General features: G+C 48.8%; 1 pseudogene; it reads right to left on the bottom strand.

Moving 5' to 3' along the window:
* Positions 1-8,185: 8,185 nt before the first annotated feature.
* Positions 8,186-8,688, bottom strand: LOC129148734 (ferritin light chain-like; annotated as a pseudogene).
* Positions 8,689-18,023: the final 9,335 nt, after the last annotated feature.

Genomic DNA, 18,023 nt, shown 5'->3' with positions numbered 1-18,023 from the left:
CACTATGAGCTAAGCAGGCACAAGAAGTTACGAGAATCACTGGAGCATAGGGCAGGCTGGACAATAGGAGCAGATTTGACCGACGTCCTTCTCCACACCCTCTGTCTCCACCCAGCTGGGGCCGATGCCCTCTTTACACAGGATGCCCTCTGTGTCCTCCCTCCATCTGTCCTCTCTCCCAGGGCCCTTTCCTGCTGAGCTGCCTGACCCCTGAGCCAGGGTCACTGGGCCAGGGTCTGGGAAGGGGAAGGAAGTGGCCTGGCCCAGCCCGGAACGTGGAGCCACTGTGCCCAGCCAGACACCTTCCTTGTGGCACTGGATGGGTCAGCGGGGCCAGGACTGAAGGAGCATGGGAGTGGCGCTTCAGTCCTGCCTTTGACCAGCACTGTGATGGGAGGGAAAATGTAAGTCAACAAAACACAGGTCCACATCGGATTCTGCATGAGGTCACTGCATGAGCATCCTGGAAGCTTTCCCACCTGAGTGTTGGCTGGAGCCACTCCCTTGGTCCTAGCCTGGCAGTGATAGGTGGTCCTGCTGCCCTGGGGCAGCCGGGATGTGGCTTTGCTCCCTGAGTGACAGGTCAGCATCACTGCAGGTCCCTGCCCACCGGGCCCACTTGGTGGCTGTTGCTGGTGTTGCTTCTTGGCTTCCCTGTCAGGGCCCAGCGCACCCTCTGACTTCCTCTCTCAGCGAGCGCCCCAGGCCCCAGTTTGGCAGAGTCAATGGCTCCTGGGGACCTGCTGATTCAGCGGCTGGAACTCCCGCGGAGCTCAGCATGGCTTTTCTGCAGCAACACCCGTGCTGCGGGGCTCCGTGCTAGGGGACGTGGGGTCTGGGATCTCGGCAGCTGAGCCACAGGAACTCTGCAGCTGGCCCCGGGTGAACCAGGGCACAGGGCCGCTGGCCCAGCAACCCCAACCACCTTCTCTTTTCCCTTCAATGTCACGAAGAGATTGAGAGGCTCCCCGCAGGCTCCCAGGTAGGCCTCTCCTGGAGCTAACCGTGCGTGCTCCCTGCAACCAGTCCCAGCACAGGCCTCTCCCAGCCCGCCCCTTACTGCGTTTTCCCACCACAAACAAGACAGACAGAATGTATCCTTCCCGAGAGGCAGCTTGCCGTAGCGGCCTAGGCGTGTCGCGGACGTCCCCCCGACGGCCATGTGTCGGAGCCACCACGAAGAGGGTCAGGTCACCACCTGCCCAGGGCCCAGGTTCTGCCTGCCCTTCAACAGAGAAGCTTTGTTTCACCTCATTCACAGATCGGGCTTCTGCATAAGGTTTCTTCTGAGGGAAGTTTTGATGGATTTTAAAAAATATGAAAACCACTGCAAAGGGGTGGAGAGCTGAGTTCTTTATATATATATATAAAAAAAATCCGATTTTGATCCCAGACCTCACTTTTGACGAATCCACGTTGAACGGCTGACGATCCCCATAACCCCAGGCTCTTGTCTGAGGCGTAGAGATGCCTCTGGGGCTGTTGTGAGCTGTTGTGAGGAACCTGGGAGGCCAGCCGCACGTGCCCACCTTTGCTGCATGAGTCACCCCCTCGGGCATCTGTGCCCTGGGCACATGGCAGCCCATGATGCTCGCTCCGGAGAGTGCCAGCAGGATCCAGGCACCAGACAGGCAGGACTGAAGGGCTGTGTCGGCCACACTGACCAGGTGCACCATCTACACTCCAGGAACCCAGATCCAGAGAGGGTTAAACCTGGCGAGAAGGAGAAAAGAACTTCTCTTCCAGGGATGGGTCCAGATGGTCTGAGACCCTGCTGGAACAGCCATTGAATCCTCCTGCGGCTGCCCCGCTCAGGAATCCAGTCCCGGCTCAGGCTCTTTCTGGCTGGCAGCCTCAGATGGGTTATTTCATCTCAAAAGCCACATTTTCCTGTGCTGTAATATGTTTAATATGCTATCCATTTTTCCGCCCCCACATCTCTCACACCCACCAGGCTAAGTTTTGCCTGGGAGGAGAGGAGGGAGGGAAGGAAGCTGGAGGAGACACAGAAGGAGCTGAACGTGGCTGGGGTCTGGCCCTTGCCCCACGTGGAGCCAAATCCAAGGACCCCACATGAGTTCAGGGACCTGAGAGGAGACTGGCCCGTCATTGCTCCACCCCCCTCCCAGTGGAGTCTGGGAAGACAGATTTTCCTGTGCTGCAGGAGGCAGGGATGGGCCTGCCACGGACACCTGACGAGGCCTCTCAGAGCAGCCAGCCAGTGTGCACCAGGAGGCAAAACTGCACAAAGCCTGGTGTCGGCCCGTCCCACCCCAACTCCACGGTGCGACTAGGAGCCCAACCCGCGGAGTGCAGCCTGGATGGAAGCAAGATGTCAGCTGAACAGCCCAGCCTGAGCCAGACGTGGTGGGACAGCGAGAACGTGAAGCTGAAAAGCACATAATAAACATCCTCAGAGAAGTCTGGAGCAGCAAGTTAGCAGGCCAGGCACCTGCCAAAACAGCAAAGCGCCGGTGACATTAAGTGTGCCTCCTCTCCTGGCTGGTGTGGCTCAGTTGGTTGAGCATCATCCCATGCACCAGGAGGTCACTGGTTCAATTCCCGGTCAGGGCACATGCCCAGGCTGCAGGCTCCATCTCCAGTAGGGGGCGTGCAGGAGGCAGCCAATCCATGTTTCCCTCTCATCGATGTTTCTATATCTCTTCCCCTCTCCCTGTCTCTCTCTAAAATCAATAAAAATCATATTTTTTAAAAAAGAGTGCCTCCTCCAAGGCCTCTGTCAGCTGGCAAGGGTGGGAGGATGCTCAGAGCCATCCTGGGGAAGCCATCTGCCCGGCTGCATCTGAGCACCAGCCTTGTGGCCTCACAGAGAAATGTGAAGACAGACTTGCCAGAACCCAGATGCGACATCGCAGTAAGGAAGGGGAGGAGAGCAGACAGCTCCAAATGTGTGAATAGGCCGGCACAGATGGTGGCTGTGAAGGGGGCAACCAGGGCTCGGGGTCCGAGGTCGAACGCAGCGGCAGCACAGGCGTCGGGAGGACCGACAGGCGCGCAGCTTCCCAGGTGCTCTGCACTTTCCGGCGGAGGCCCAGGTGTTCAGAGTCTGGGGAGCACGTCACACCCCACAGCAACCATGGCAACAGCAGAGGGTGTAACTTCCACGTTAACAGAATAACAAGGAAACGTCATCAGATCACTCTGGAGACGCGGAAGGGGGTGTAGCACGGAAGGAGCAGTTATGAAGAGAATGAGTCAGAAACATCAGGCATGAGAGGCACGGTAGCTGAAGTGCAGAACTCAGAGGGGTAAAGGCTTCCAGGGCCCCAGCCGCCGGGGGAGCCCAGCCAGGTGCAGGCGCACGAGAGAGAAGCGAGAAGAGAGAAGGCACCAAGGACAGAAGGGGCGCCGCATCCGAGGGGTGCCAGAGGAGAGAAACGCATTGGTGAACACGGAAACACATAAAAGGATGTGTGAAAAGAGAAACCAGGCTGTGACTGGCAGGGTGCCCTGCATGCCAGAGGGCACAGGGAGGAAAACACCCCACCAATAACCATGGTCCTAACAATTAAGAGCATAAAACCAGGGAGAAAAGTCCAGATGCTCCAGGGCAGCGGTCGGCAAACTCATTAGTCAACAGAGCCAAATATCAACAGTACAACGATTGAAATTTCTTTTGAGAGCCACATTTTTTAAACTTAAACTCCTTCTAACGCCACTTCTTCAAAATAGACTCGCCCAGGCCGTGGTATTTTGTGGAAGAGCCACACTCAAGGGGCCGAAGAGCCGCATGTGGCTCACGAGCCGCAGTTTGCCGACCACGGCTCTAGGGAAAGGACCCTGCAGACAGGAGGACTGGCATCAGCTGCGCCTCTCGGCCCCGAACAATGGAGCCAGGTGCCAAGTCCATGGGGGCCTGGGATTTTACAGGAGCCACAGTGCAAGGAGGACACAAGGGTGAAATGGCTTGAGGAGTTCAGGACCCACAGACCCTGTCTGAGAGCGTGAGGGTGACCTGAGGGGCACAGGAGAGGGGCGCTGATGATGACCAGCTCAGGTTGTCGATGGGAAACAGCCCAACTGCGACCCAGACAAGAATAAAGATGATGCACAACCTCAGACCAGCCCAAGAAAACCTGCTCTCCACGGTGGAAGGAAAAGAAAGCCACAGAGGCCAAGTGTGGGCAGTGATGCAGATGGGAACCTGTAATTTGAGGGGACAGATGGCGAGCCCCAGATTTCAGATGCTTCCGCTCTAAGGGGAGACAAAAAGCGGTGCCCGCCCTCCCACCCTGCTCAGAACTCCGCGTCAACTCAAGACAAGAACAAAGCAAGGTTGGCTGAGAACCGCTTTCTTAGGGTGAGTTTCTCTGTGTGTGAAAACCTGCAGCCTCCTGAAGGACAGCGTCGGGCATCAGCCGCACACCTGGCCTGCTGTGCGCTGCGTGCCGTGGCCCCAGAGCCACCGCTGCTAGTGGCCCTGGCAAGGCTGCACCAACTCTGTCACTCACCAGCATAACAGGGAAACCTCAAGTAGGGTTTATGGGGCGGGCGGACAAATGGGGCCCATGTAAGAATCACATGGTGCACGAGGCAGGCGGCTGCCCTCATACCCACTGCGCTCATCCTTGGAGCACGTCAAGAAGCACTTTCTGAAATACTTGCCAGTGCCTGGCCGGTGTGGCTCAGTGGTTGAGCATCGACCCATGAACCAAAAGGTCACTGGTTCGATTCCCTGTCAGGGCATATGCCCAGGTTGTGAGCTTGATCCCCAATAGGGGACATGCAGGAGGCAGCCGATCAATGTTTCTCTCTCATCAATGTTTCTATCCCTCTCCCTTCTTCTCTCTCTAAAATAAATTTAAAAAAACATTAAAAACAAACAAAAAATAAAAAACACCAAAACTGTACTCTTGGCTTGAAATACCCCCAGTAACCTGTGAGGCCTGTATCCCATTGTTTGGATGAGGTGCCTGGACTGAGCACAGAATGGACTCACCCAGCCATTGCAGGTCAGCCGAGGCCAGGCCAGCGCAGAGTGCACGGGCCGTGAGGATGTGAGCAGCTCCCTGGGACCCTGGTCTGTCACGGAGGGTTCAGCCTTGGTGCTTGGGAGCACCCCACTTCCTAAGGGTCTCCATGACTGAAGGGTTTATGCTGTGCAAACAAGGTGTCAACTCCAATTTCTTACAAAAATGAGGTGAAGGGTCTGCTTGGTAGATACACACAACTTAAGACCAAAGCCTTTGATCATTTTAACCTGACAGGTCCGCGTTCACTGGCTGGAAGTTGAGCTCCCAGTAATTATACTTGCTTCGTGTGCTAAGTAAACAACGAGCAGGGAAAACTGGAAAGGACGCAATCGGGACACGGCGAACACGGTTTCTCCATCTGTCCATCCAGCCCAAGAAATGGCCTCACTTCCCTTTCATTCCAAAAACGAAGCTGAAGCAAAGCTCGCTGGAACATTTGCCAGTTGTCCTTCAAAGGGAAATGAAAGAAGTCACGTGTCTCAGTAGAAACCATAACAAACCTGTGACAGGCTGGTGGGCCCGGAATTGGCTTTCCCTGCTGGACCTGCGTGGCTCCGCCTTCCTGACGCTGAAGGTGCGGAGGCTTCCCCGGCTCTCGTGCGGGCAGCCCGCTCTGTCCGTGCGCCCAGGAAGGGGCTGTTAGTTGATGGTGTTGCACTGTCTTATCATCACCGTCAGTTCTCTGATTTACTCTACGAAGTTGATGGCAAGGCTGCAGTTCATCCCCCAAGCCCAGTCTAGAGCAGCTGGTGTAACGGGCAGGGGGAGGCCCGGATGTAAGGACGAGGGCCTCTGCCACGTGGCCACCGTGTCCTCTGAGCAGTCCACTCTGTTCCCTTGAGAAGGAAGCAGCGTGGGACTGAATGGTGGGCCACAGGGTGGCCACGCCCTCCCTCCGAGCACTGGTGCCGAACACAGACACGCCGCTGAGTGGGTGCTGAGGCCCAAGTACAGAGGTGCGACTTGAGGAAGGCTGAGCCGGTTTGGCCGAGTTTATGCAAAGGGAAGAAAATTGAGCCAGAAACAGCCGATTCTGGCAGGACGGTGGTGTCCTCGCCGAGTGCTACCTGTCTTCCCCTGAGGTGAGGACCCCGGCCAGTCCATCTCAGAAAGGAGGGCCCAGCAGGGTGGGCCAGGCCCCAGCAGAGACCGGGCCTGCGAGGCGGAGAGTTTCCGGCTGGTATTTCTTTTCTTGGAAAATGGCTCCTTCGCGCTCCTGGGCGTCTAAGCCCCTCCCTCAGATCGGGAGGCCCCAGTTTGCTGTCCTTTCTGAGCCACTGAAGGGGCGCTCCCCATCCCCCTCTGCAGTGTTCCCAGAAGGCTCCTGCTGTCAGGATCGCTGATGGCAATTGCTCAATTCTGGGCCTCCCGGGTGCCTGGAGGCAGAGAAAAGAACTCTTTCTGAAATGACTTAAAGGGAATGTTTTGTGTGTGTGTGTGTGTGTGTTGTTTTAAAGCAACAGTGAGATCTAGCCCCTTAGTTGGGTTTGGGGCCATCCCTGCTAGTGGGATCCAAGGCCACTCAGACGTCGTCAGCCCTTTTTCCTCAAGTGGGGGACTGTGGCCGAGCTGCCTGAGACTTCAGGTGTGGGCAGGAGAGACGGGGTGACAGGCTGTGTGCGGTGGAGTCAGCAGTGATGAGGCCTGAGCCCATGGAGGCCAGAGCTGACAGCTGGGGGCAGGAGGGACACGGAGACTCTGCCTGGGGAGCTGACCGGTAGGGAAAACATAGACCCTGGCAACAGAAGCAAGGCAGTGGCCCTTGCTCTGCAAGAGGGAGAAGCCGCTGCACGCTGGGTTGTCGACACCCGCAAGCCCACAGCTACCTTGCAAGGCCGCTCGGCGTTTCTGAGCCCTTTCCATCTGCCCACAGCCGTGCACAGGACTGATGGGGAGTGGCCATCTCGTCATTGTGTGTCCAGGCGAAATCAGAGAGAGCATGGTGGCCGTGGGCCAACACATCTGGGCAGACACTGGCAAGCTCAGCTACACACATGCATGTGTGAGATTGTGTGTGTGCAATCACATGCATTTGATTGTGTGCATGTGGTTGTGTGCATACAATTGTGTGTGGTTGTCTGTGTGTCCCAGGCCTGCCCAGTGGAAGCCAAGTCCTGCCATCTGTCCGTCCTGTTGGAGTCTTTCTGGCACAGTCCCTCCTGTCTTCAGGAGGAAAGCTGAACTAAACACACAGGGTGTGGGTACTCAGTTTCCTAAGAATTGGGTAACTTGGACTTAGGTTCTCTTGACTGACACAGGGACCGTGACATGCAGAGTGCCACCAGCCACATCACCCACATACCACACCCCCTGTGAGCAGGGCCCCAATCCCACAGGCTGGAGCTTCTCACACAGATGCACCCACCACCCGAAGTGACAGGGGACACCAGTCGATACGGTAAATGAGGGAAGAAGAGTCCTCACCCCCTCCCAGGACAGCTGCAGGCTCAGCTTGGGGTCACAGGGCCAGAGAGAATCATGCTGGTATTTTCTGCTAAGTCTGAAGATGTGCTCTGGGCTCAGCCAACTCACTGCCTGGTCAGGCAGAGAGGCCCCAGCGTCCTCTAAGCCAGGCACGCAGCTGTGTGATTCTGAAAACGCGGATGAAGTCAGAGCAAATGCTCCCTCCACTGAAACCTTCCACGGAGCCACCCGGGGTCACAGAGTCTGGGGTGGGGGAAGGGCACTGGCTGGCAGGTGGCAGCCTGTCCCAGGGGACATGTGGGATGGGTGTGTCCATCAAAGGTGATCTAGGATGATGCAGTTCTGTGTCCAGAATATTTTATCTTTTCAAAAAGATAAATACACGAGGACTATGAGAAACTGTTTAAAAGCTGTGAATGCCTGAAACTTATAAGCCTAGGACCTAGGTCAGGTCATAGGCCCTAGGTGTTCCCTGCCTGAGCTTAATGCTGTTCTTTCTTTTCTTCCTTTTTTTTGTTAATCCTCACCTGAGGATATTTTCCCATTGATTTTTAGGGAGAGTGTTAGAGAGAGGGAAAGAGAGAGAAACACCAATGTGAGAGAAACACATTGATTGGTTGCCTCTTGCATGTGCCCCGACCAGGGCCCGGGCCAGGGAGGAGCCTGCAACCAAGGTACATGACCTTGACCAGAATCGAACCTGAGACCTTTTGGTCCTCAGGTCGATACTCTATCCACTGAGCCAAACCGGCTAGAGCATTGAGGGTGAGCCTTTCAAAGAGATACTCGCCCAGCCCAGCCAGCCTGCAGAGGTGAGCCAGGTGTTGCCCATCTTCTTGATGAGTTTCACCTCCTCACCCCGGAAGTGGTTCTGCAGGAAGTCACAGAGCTGAGGGTCTGTGTGGGTAGAACCCAGGGCCTGCAGCTCCAAAAGGGCCTGGTTCAGGTTCCTCTCCAAGGCCAGGGCGGCTTCCATGGCGTCCTGAGTTTTGCCCCAGTCATCTTGGGACGGCTTCAGCACGTCCTGGAAGAGAATGCGGCCACAGCACTGGTTTTGCACCTTTAAGAGATGCTCAGCACCCTTGCACTTCTTCTGCCCCAACTCTCAGAAGAAGGGGCCCACGCCCTGGAGTGCCACATCCTCACCATGGAGGTCGAAATAGAAGCCCAGAGAGAGGTAGGCGTGGGCGGCCCGCAGATGCAGGTCAGCCAGGCAGTTGACCACAGCCTCCACCACGGTGGAATAATTCTGACGAATTTGGGAGCTCATGGTTGTTCGGCAGCAAGGAGTTAAGGTAGAAAAAACAATAGTGTGTTGGCTGGTCTTAGAGGTGGTTCTGAAGATGGTGACTGGATAAGATGCTGGAGAGTGGCCAGAGGCTGAAAGGGGCATCCCTGGGTCTGTTCCGTCCAAACACTATTGAAGCAATAGTTATGAAGTTATAAAAATTAGCTTGCCCATCCAAGCCACTGGCTGAGGTACCTGGGGAGGGGAAGAGGGTGGCATAGAAGGTGTGAGAGTAAAGAGAAGGTCCTATGCTCTTAGGGTAGAAAACTCTCGGAGTCTTTCTGTGTTTTGAACTTTGCAACTATTGGTGACAGCAAGTTTATTAAATCACTTCAAGAGTTGAAATAGCCCGACAGGATGTGGCTCAGTGGTTGAGCATCAACCCAGGAAGCAGGAGGTCACTGGTTCAATTCCTGGTCAGGTCATATGCCCAGGTTGCAGGCTTGCTCCCTGGTGAGGGGCCTGCAGGAGGCGGTGGATCAATGATTCTTTCTCATCATTGATGTTTCTATCTATCTCTCCATCTCCCTTCATCTTTGAAATCAACAAAAAATATATTAAAAAATCAAATCAAATCAAAATCCTTAAAAAAAAAAAAAAAAGAGTTGAACCCTAGCCGGTTTGGCTCAGTGAATAGAGCATCAGCCTACGGACTAAAAGGTCCCAGGTTCGATTCTGGTCAAGGGTACATGCCGGGGTTGCGGGCTCAATCCCCAGTATGAGGCGTGTAGGAAGCAGCCAATCAATGATTCTCTCTCATCATTGATGTTTCTATCTCTCTCTCCCTCTCCCTTCCTCTCTGAAATCAACAAAAAAATAAATAAAATAAAAACTCACCCATTGTGTTTAAAAAAACAAAAAAGAGTTGAAATATTTCAGAAGCCCTGGTCTCAAAGGAAGATTAAAATTTCATACTTGGGCAATAGTGCACTTTAAAACACAAAACAAAACAATTCTTTTTTAATCCTAAGAATTATTTAATACCCAAACGCTGTCTTGAATCATGAGCTCCATCAGACTTGACAGCACCTAGACCTGCATCCAGAACCTCCCTGTGGGATCTCTTCAGGCGTGTGCTAGGTTCCTGTGAAAGCTCTGTTTAAATATGAACTTCATACCACACTGTCAGTGTTTGTCTTAATAAAACAACATACATTTATTTTTTAAAGTTTTCTAGTGCACATAGTAACTTGGGTGAGAGGGAAAGAAAGCTTTCCAGTCACTAATGATACTCATCAGATATGGAGAGTATGTATCCAGTATTAATGATAACTTGGGTGATAGAGAAAGATGGTTTCTAGTAATAAATGATAGCATCAGTGATAGAAAAAGGTTTCTAGTCATAGATGATAACTCAGGTGATAAAGAAGGTTTCCATTAATAAGTTAAGTCAGATGATACAAAATAAAGGTTTCCAGTCATAAATGAGACAGAGAAGCAGGTTTTGTGTCATAAACAATAAGTGAAGTAATAGAGAAGGAAGGATTCTAGACATGAATGATAATTCACATGATAGAAAACTCAGGCAATATATAGAGAGGGTTCTTAGTCATAAAGAATAAATCAGATGATAGAAAAGAAAGATTTCTCGTCATAAATGATAAATAGGGTGAGAGAGAGGGAAAGTTTCTGATATTCATAATTCAGTTAATAGAGGAAGAAGATTTCCAGTCATAAATGACAGGGTGATACAGAAAAAAGTTTTCCATTTATAAATAATTACTCAGTTGACAGAGAAAGATTCAGTCATAAAAGATAAATAAGATGATAGAAAAAGAGTGTTTCCAGTTATAAATTATAACTAAGGCGATAGAGAAAGAATGTTTCAAGCTATAAATAGTAACTCATGGGACAGAGAGCGAGGTTTGAAGTCAGAAAAGGTAAGTGAAGTTATTTGGGACACGTCTCTTTGTCTCCTCGTGTTGGCTGCCTCCCTGTGTTGTTTCTATGTATTAGGTAGAGCTGCCATGTCTCCCAGGCTTGGTCGAGTGGCCTCTTGTAGTAGGTGTCCTGTAGGGTCCTGTGGCAGAGCCCCCCTGGTCACCCGAGCTGGGCACTCCAAGGGCACCCTCTGTGTGGGCTGTGGACACCTCCTGTTGCAGTTGAACCTTGATTGCTGTTGGCACCTCAATGGGAGGGATTTACCCCCAGGCTGATTGGCGTGAGGACCAGCTGCAACCACTGTGGGGGACCAGCTGTGCAGGGGCCAACACCATGGAGCAGAATTTACTTCAGCAGGGCTCTGGTGCCTACTGAGCCCACCCCTTGAGTGTGTCCCTTGTGGAGGAGGTTGAATGGCGTTTTGACGTTCACATCAAAATTACAACTAAACTATAGAACAGCCATCTTTCAGAACTACCTGGAATCTAGCTGAACAGAAGTCCTGCCACTATGGATATAAAGAGGAACAACATCAATACTGGTAGGAGGGGTGGAGACAAGGAATGGGCTGGCCCCACACCCATATGTGTTGGATAAAAGTAGGGAGGGATATCTTGGAGGCAGATGTCCCCCTCCCTGGGGAGTGAGGGGTCCCAGCTCCATAGCAGGACCCCCAGCCCAGGTTTCCAGTGCCAGGAAGAGAACTCCCCATAACTTCTGGCTTTATAAACAAACTTGGATTGTAGCTGAGTGAGACAAAGGGCTGCAGGAGTCCCAGACAGCTCCACTTAAAGGGCCCATGTGTGGACTTACTCAGACTCACTAGCTCCAAGCTCCAGTGCTGGGGCACCAGGGACACATGGGGAGGAACCTGGCATGGGAGGGGGAGAGAGCTGGAGGGGCAGCTTTCTTCGAAACAGAAGTGCTGTCAGAGGCCATTGCTCCTTTTCTGGGCCCTCCCCCACAGAGCCAGCAGGAGGGCACCATATCTGAGTCTCCATCAACCTGGCTAACACTGTTCCCCCTGCCCTGGTGGTTCCCTGAGACCCCACCCCACCCAACTTGCAGCCTCACCCAGGCTGTTTCCAGTGGCTTTTCCATACAAATGGCCTGTCTTGGTTTATGCTTAGAACTTCCCTAAAAGCGTGCTGCATACTTCCTACTAAGTGGCCCCAGACCCAGCATTAGTGGCAGCTGGCCTTGGTTTGCAGCTTGACCGCTCCTGGCACCTCCAAGCCCAGCACAGTAGTAGCTATCTGCAGATTGCTTTGTAGCTCATGCTGGGTGGCCCCTGGCAGGGCATCGCTGGTGGCTGACCTTGGCCTGTACCTCTTGAGATGCCCCAGAGCCAACATATCCTGTGGACAGGACAGCTCCAGACCACGTCAAAATGCCATTCAAAAAAATGTTTCAATCGTAAAAAATAACAGGCAATAAAAATAAAGGTATCCAAGCATAAGTGATGAGTCAAGGGATGAAGAAAAAAGGAAGCCAGTCATCAATGATAACTCAGGCTACAGAGCAGGGGTGGGGAACCTCTTTTCTGCCAAGGGCCATTTGGATATTTACAACATCATCCCCGGGCCATACAAAATTATCAACTTAAGCATTAGCCTGCTGTATTTGGTCAAACATTTCATTAGCTCACCCCTAATGCCTTGGCAGGGCCAGACCAAATGATTTCTCAGGCCTTATATAGTCTGCGGGCCTGACGTCCCCCACCCCTGTTATAGAGAAAGAAGATTTTTCAGTCATAATGATAAATCAAAAGATACAGAAAGAAAAAAATTCAGTCATAAGTGATAAATAAGATGCTAGAGAAAAATTTTCTAGTCATAAAAGACAACCAACATGAAAAAATTTTCTAGTCATAAAGGGAACCATGAGGTTCCATCATAAATGATAACTCAGTCAATATAAAAATGTTTTCAGTCATAAATGGTAACTCAGGTTATAGATGAAGAAGGCGTTCAGTCATAAATGATGACTCAGGTGATAAACGATATTTATAGTCACAAATGATCATTTAAGGGATAGAAAACAAAATATTTTTAGACATAAATGATGACTCAGGTTATTACAGGTGAAGGTTTTCAGTCATAAATAATAACTAAGGTTACAGAGAAAATAGATTTTCAGTCATAAGTTGTTATTCAGGTTATAAGGAAGAAGATTTTAAGTCATAAATGATAACACAAATGACAGAGAACATAATTGCTTCAGTCATAAATGATCTCAGGTTATACGAAAAGAATGATTCCATTCATAAATGATAACACAAGTTGGGAACAACATACCCAATAATAAGTTATAATTCAGATGAGGAAGGACAAAATGTTTTCAGTTATAAAGGATAATTCCTCAGGTTAAAATGAAAGAAGGTTTTTAGTCATAACAATAAATCAGGTGATAGTGGAAGAATGTTTCCTGTCATAAATTATAACTCACTAGAGGCCTGATGCAAGAAATTCATGCAAGGGGCTCGGCTCTCGCAGCCCTGGCTTCGTCTGGAATGTCATTCGGCTGTCCGGTCTAATTAGCATATTTTGCTTTTATTATTATAGATGTGATAGAGAAACATTTCTAGCCATAAATAATAACTGATGTGGTAAAGAACAAAATTTTTTCAGTCATAAATAACTCAGGTAATAGTGGAAGAAGGTTTTCAGTCATAAATAATGAGGCAGGTTATAGAAGAAAAATGTTTTGTCATAATTGATAACTCAGGTTATAGAGGAAGAATGTTTCCTGTCACCATTTATAACTCAGTTGACAGAGAAACATATACAGTAATAAATGATGATTGAGGTGATAGAGCACAAAATGTTTTCAGTTGTAAATGATAACACAGGTAATAGAGAAACAACATTTCTAGTCATAGATTATAATTCAGATGATAGAGGACAAAATGTTTCCAGTCATAAGTGATAACACAGGTTATAGAGGAAGGTTTTCAGCCATAAATGATAACTCCAGTTATAGAGGAAGAATATTTCTAATCACAAATAAAAACACAGGTGATAGTGAAACATTTTCAGGTATAAATTATTATCAGATGATAGAGGACATAAATGCCAACTCAGGTTATACAGTAAGAAGATTTCCAGTCATAAACGATAACTCTGGAGAAAGAGAACACAATGTTGTTAATAACAAATGATAACTCAGGTGATAGATAAACATTTCTTGTAATAAATGCTATTTAAGATGATAGAGAACAAAATGTTTGCTGTCATAAATGATAACTCAGATGATTTTAAAAAAAGGCTTTCTGTCATAAATAATAATTCAGGTTATAGAGGAAGAAGATATTTTTGTAATAAATGACAACTTAGGTGATAAGGGAAGAATGTTTCCAGTCATAAATGATAACTCAAGTGACCTGTTACAAATGATAAATAAGATGATAAAGAAACATTTCCCACCATAAATGACAATTCAGTTGATGGAGAACAAACTGTTTTGTCATAAATGATACATCTGACTAGTGTTTCCAGTCATAAATAATATCTCAGTTATAGAGGGAAAAGATTTTTAGTCAAAAGGATAACTCAGGTGATAGAGAACAAAATATTTTCAGTCATATATGGTAGCTCAGGTGACACTGGAAGAATGTTTCCAGTCACAAATAATAACACAGGTGAGAGAGAAAGAACCATTCCAGGTATAAATTATTATTCAGATGATAGAGGTCAAAATGTTTCCATCATAAATGATAACTCAGGGAATAGACGAAGAAAGTTTCCAGTCATAAATAACAAGTGAGGCGATGTAGGAGAAATGTCAGTAATTAATGACATATCAATTGGGAGAGTACCAAGTATTTTGTCATAAATGAAAACTCAGTTTATAGAGGAGGAAGGTTCTAGTCGTAAATGACTACACAGGTTTTAGAGATAGGTTTTCAGTCATACATGACAACTCACATTAGAGCAGTGGTTCTCAACCTTTCTAATGCTGTGACCCTGTAATACAGTTCCTCATGTTGTGGTGACCCCCAACCATAAAATTATTTTCGTTGCTACTTCATAACTGTAATTTTGCTACTGTTATGAATCGTAATGTAAATATCTGTGTTTTCCGATGGTCTTAGGCTCTACAGCAGCGGTTCTCAACCTGTGGGTCGCGACCCACAGGTTGAGAACCTCTAGCAGGGTTGCCTAAGACCATCGGAAAACACAGATATTTACATTACAGTTTTTATTTTTTAAATCCTCACCTGAGGATATGTTTTTTTAACATGATTTTTAGAGAGAGAGGAAGGAAGAGAGAAAGATGGATCAGTTGCCTCCCATACGCACTCCACCCGAGGATTGAACCCATAACCTGTGTATGTGCCCTGACTGGGAATCGAACCCACAACCTTTTGGTGTATGGGACGATGCTCCAACCAACTGCACCACCCAGCCAGAGAGAGGACAAAAAAGTTTTCAGTCATAAATGGTAACTCAGGTTATAGTGGAAGAAGGTTTTCAGTAATAAATGGTAAGTCAGGTTATAGAGTAAAAAGATTCCCAGTCATAAATGATAACTCTGGAGAAAGAACATAATGTTTTCAATCATAAATGATAACTCAGGTAATAGATAAACAGTTTTAGTCATAAATGTTATTTAAGATGACAGAGAACAAAATGTTTTCAGTAATGCTAACTCTGATGATTGAAAAAGAAGATTTTTTTCCCATTGTAAATGGTAACTCGGGTTATAGAGAACATTGTTTTGTCATAAATGACAACTCAGATGATATAGGAAAAATGTTTCCAGTCATAAATGATAACTCAGGTTATAGGGGAAGAATGTTGCCTGTCTTAAGTAATAAATAAGTTGACAGAAAAACATTTTCATTCATAAATGACAACTTAGTTGATAGAGAACAATATTAAGTCATAAATTAGAGAGTGAGAGTAAGTCATGAAATTAAGAGGGAGAATGTTTCCCATCCTATATAATAAAAGGGTAATATGCAAATAGACCAAACAGCAGAACAATCGAACAACCAAAGCATAATATGCTAATGATATGCTAAGGCTTTTAAACCGCTTGCTATGATGTGCACTGACCACCAGGGGGCAGACAGTCAACTGGTCCACCAGTCACTATGACGTGCACTGACCACCAGGGGGCAGATGCTTGGACTTGTAGGTTAGCTTGCTGCTGGGTCCGGCCGATCAGGACTGAGCAAGACAGGCCAGACACCCTGAAGCCCTCCCATGGTCCCTCCCTGGCCCAATCGTGCACCAGTGGGGTCCCTCAGCCTGGCCTACACGCTTTCGCAATCCTGGACCCTCCGGGGATGTTGGAGGGCCGGTTTCAGCCTGATCCCGAAGGCCACTCTCCTTGGAAGGGTGCTGGGGCAGGGCTCATGGCTGGTGAGCGCTGCTGTACAGCGTGAGCCTCTCCCAATGGGGACTGATTGGGTGCGAGCCCGCAGCAGGCACAGTGGGGCCTGGATGAGTGGGAGCGGCAGATAGGAGCTGCAGGCAGCATTGGACTGTGGGTTTTGGCCCGATCCCTGCAGGCCACCCAGAATTCGTGCACTGGGCCTCTAGTCATAAATAAAAACTCAGGTAGTAGAAGAAAAAGATTTCCAGTCATAAATGTTACCTCAGGTAATAGAGAACAAAATGTTTTCAGTAATAAATGGTAATTCAGATTAGAGGGAGAAGGTTTCCAGTCAAATTTGTAACTCAGGTGATAGAGAATAAAATGTTTTCAATCATAATAATAACTCAGCTGATTGAGGAAGAATGTCTCAAGTCATAAGTGATAACTCAGGTGATAGAGATACATTTCCAGTCACAAATGACAATTCAGTCGACACAAAACGTTTTCAATAATATGATAACTAAAGCTTTGGAGGAAGAAGTTTTTCCGTCATAAATATAATTCAGGTCATAGAGAAAAAAATTGAGGTACTTGAGAAACAAAATTTGAGGTCATAAATAATAATTCAGGTAATAGAACAAAATATTTCCAATCATAAGTAGTAACTCGGGTTATATAGGAGGAAGGTTTTCAGTCATAATAACAACTCGGGTTTTAGGGGAAGAATTTTTCAGTCATAAAAGATAACTGGTGTTAAAGCAAGAATGTATTCAGTCATAAACGATAACTCAGGTGAAAGTAAAATATTTCCAATCCTAAATGAGAATTCAGGTGACAGAAAACAAAATGTTTCCAGTCTTTGTTTTACTCAGGTTATAGAGAACAACTGTTTTTAGTCATAAATGATAACTCAGGTTATAGAGGAAGAACGTCTCCTGTCATAAATCATAACTCAGGTGACAGAGAAGCAACATTTCCAGTCATAAATGACAATTCAGGTGATTATACACAAAATGTTTCCAGTCATGTGATAGCTCAAATTTTGGAGGAAGAAGGTTTCTAGTCATAAATAACCCAGGTCTTAGAGAACATGACGTTGTCAGTCATAAATGATAACTCAGGTGATAGAGGAAGTGGGTGTCCTGTAACAAATGATAACTCAGGTGACAGAGAAACAACATTTCCGGTTATAAAGAATAATTCAGCTGAGTTTTCCGGGAGCCTCATCATGGTGACAGGAGTCACAGCCAGTGCACCCACGAGAGCCATTGCTTCCTTCCTGGGCCTTGAGTGGTGCCTCCGACGAGGAAGCTGAGCCTCCGAACGAAGGCCTCACTGGCCTCCATGGCAGGGGCATGTCCTCGTCACCTTCAGTCCTGGGTGTTGTTTACTGCACCGTGTCATTTCCACCGCAGGTGAGCAGCTTCGGCCCCAGTGCAGGTGTGTGACGGCTGAACTCAGCGATGCCCGTTCTTGCTCAGAGCACAGGGCGTGGCAGTGTGGGGGCTGCTTTCCTCCTGGGGGGGGGGGTGGTCATCTGCCTTAGCTCTTTGTATCCCACTCCTTACTCCCACAGGCCACATCTACTCGAGGGAGGGCGGGGGAGGAGTGAACGATCAGGGGTGGGATTTGGGGAGCACCATCTCTGCCCTGATCTCGCATCTCCACCTGCTTCCAAGCCACCTCATCTTTCCCAGGGTTAGGGCCATCAGCTCATCACGATAGCCCCCAGGACTACCAACCCAGAGTAATTTTCCCAAAGTTAGGCATTGGCCTTTCCACGCCTCCCCTCAAAAAGCATAGCCCTGTGCCAACTCCCTCTGGCCTGTGCAGAGCGGCCTGGGGTCTCCTTCGGGGCTGGGCCAACAGGAACTGATGCGGCTAGAACCTCGTACAGTTGGAGGTCCCAGGAGCTGAATGTGGCGTGTCCCCTGGGCCATGGGTCGTTAGGATTGACACACTTGGCAGTCCAGGCCATCCCAACAGTGGGTTCTAGCCTGGGGATGAGAGCCATCCTAGTGGGGAAGGCCAAGTGGAAACCTCAGAAACCAATCCCACATGGGGAGCACGGTGCAGGGGGTACACCTATCCTCAACATTCACTCACGACCT

This window comes from Eptesicus fuscus, chromosome 4, assembly GCF_027574615.1.
Source record: "Eptesicus fuscus isolate TK198812 chromosome 4, DD_ASM_mEF_20220401, whole genome shotgun sequence".
NCBI lineage: Eukaryota > Metazoa > Chordata > Mammalia > Chiroptera > Vespertilionidae > Eptesicus > Eptesicus fuscus.
Note: the sequence above shows the minus strand (reverse complement) of the source record. Positions and strands in the feature narration are given on the sequence as shown.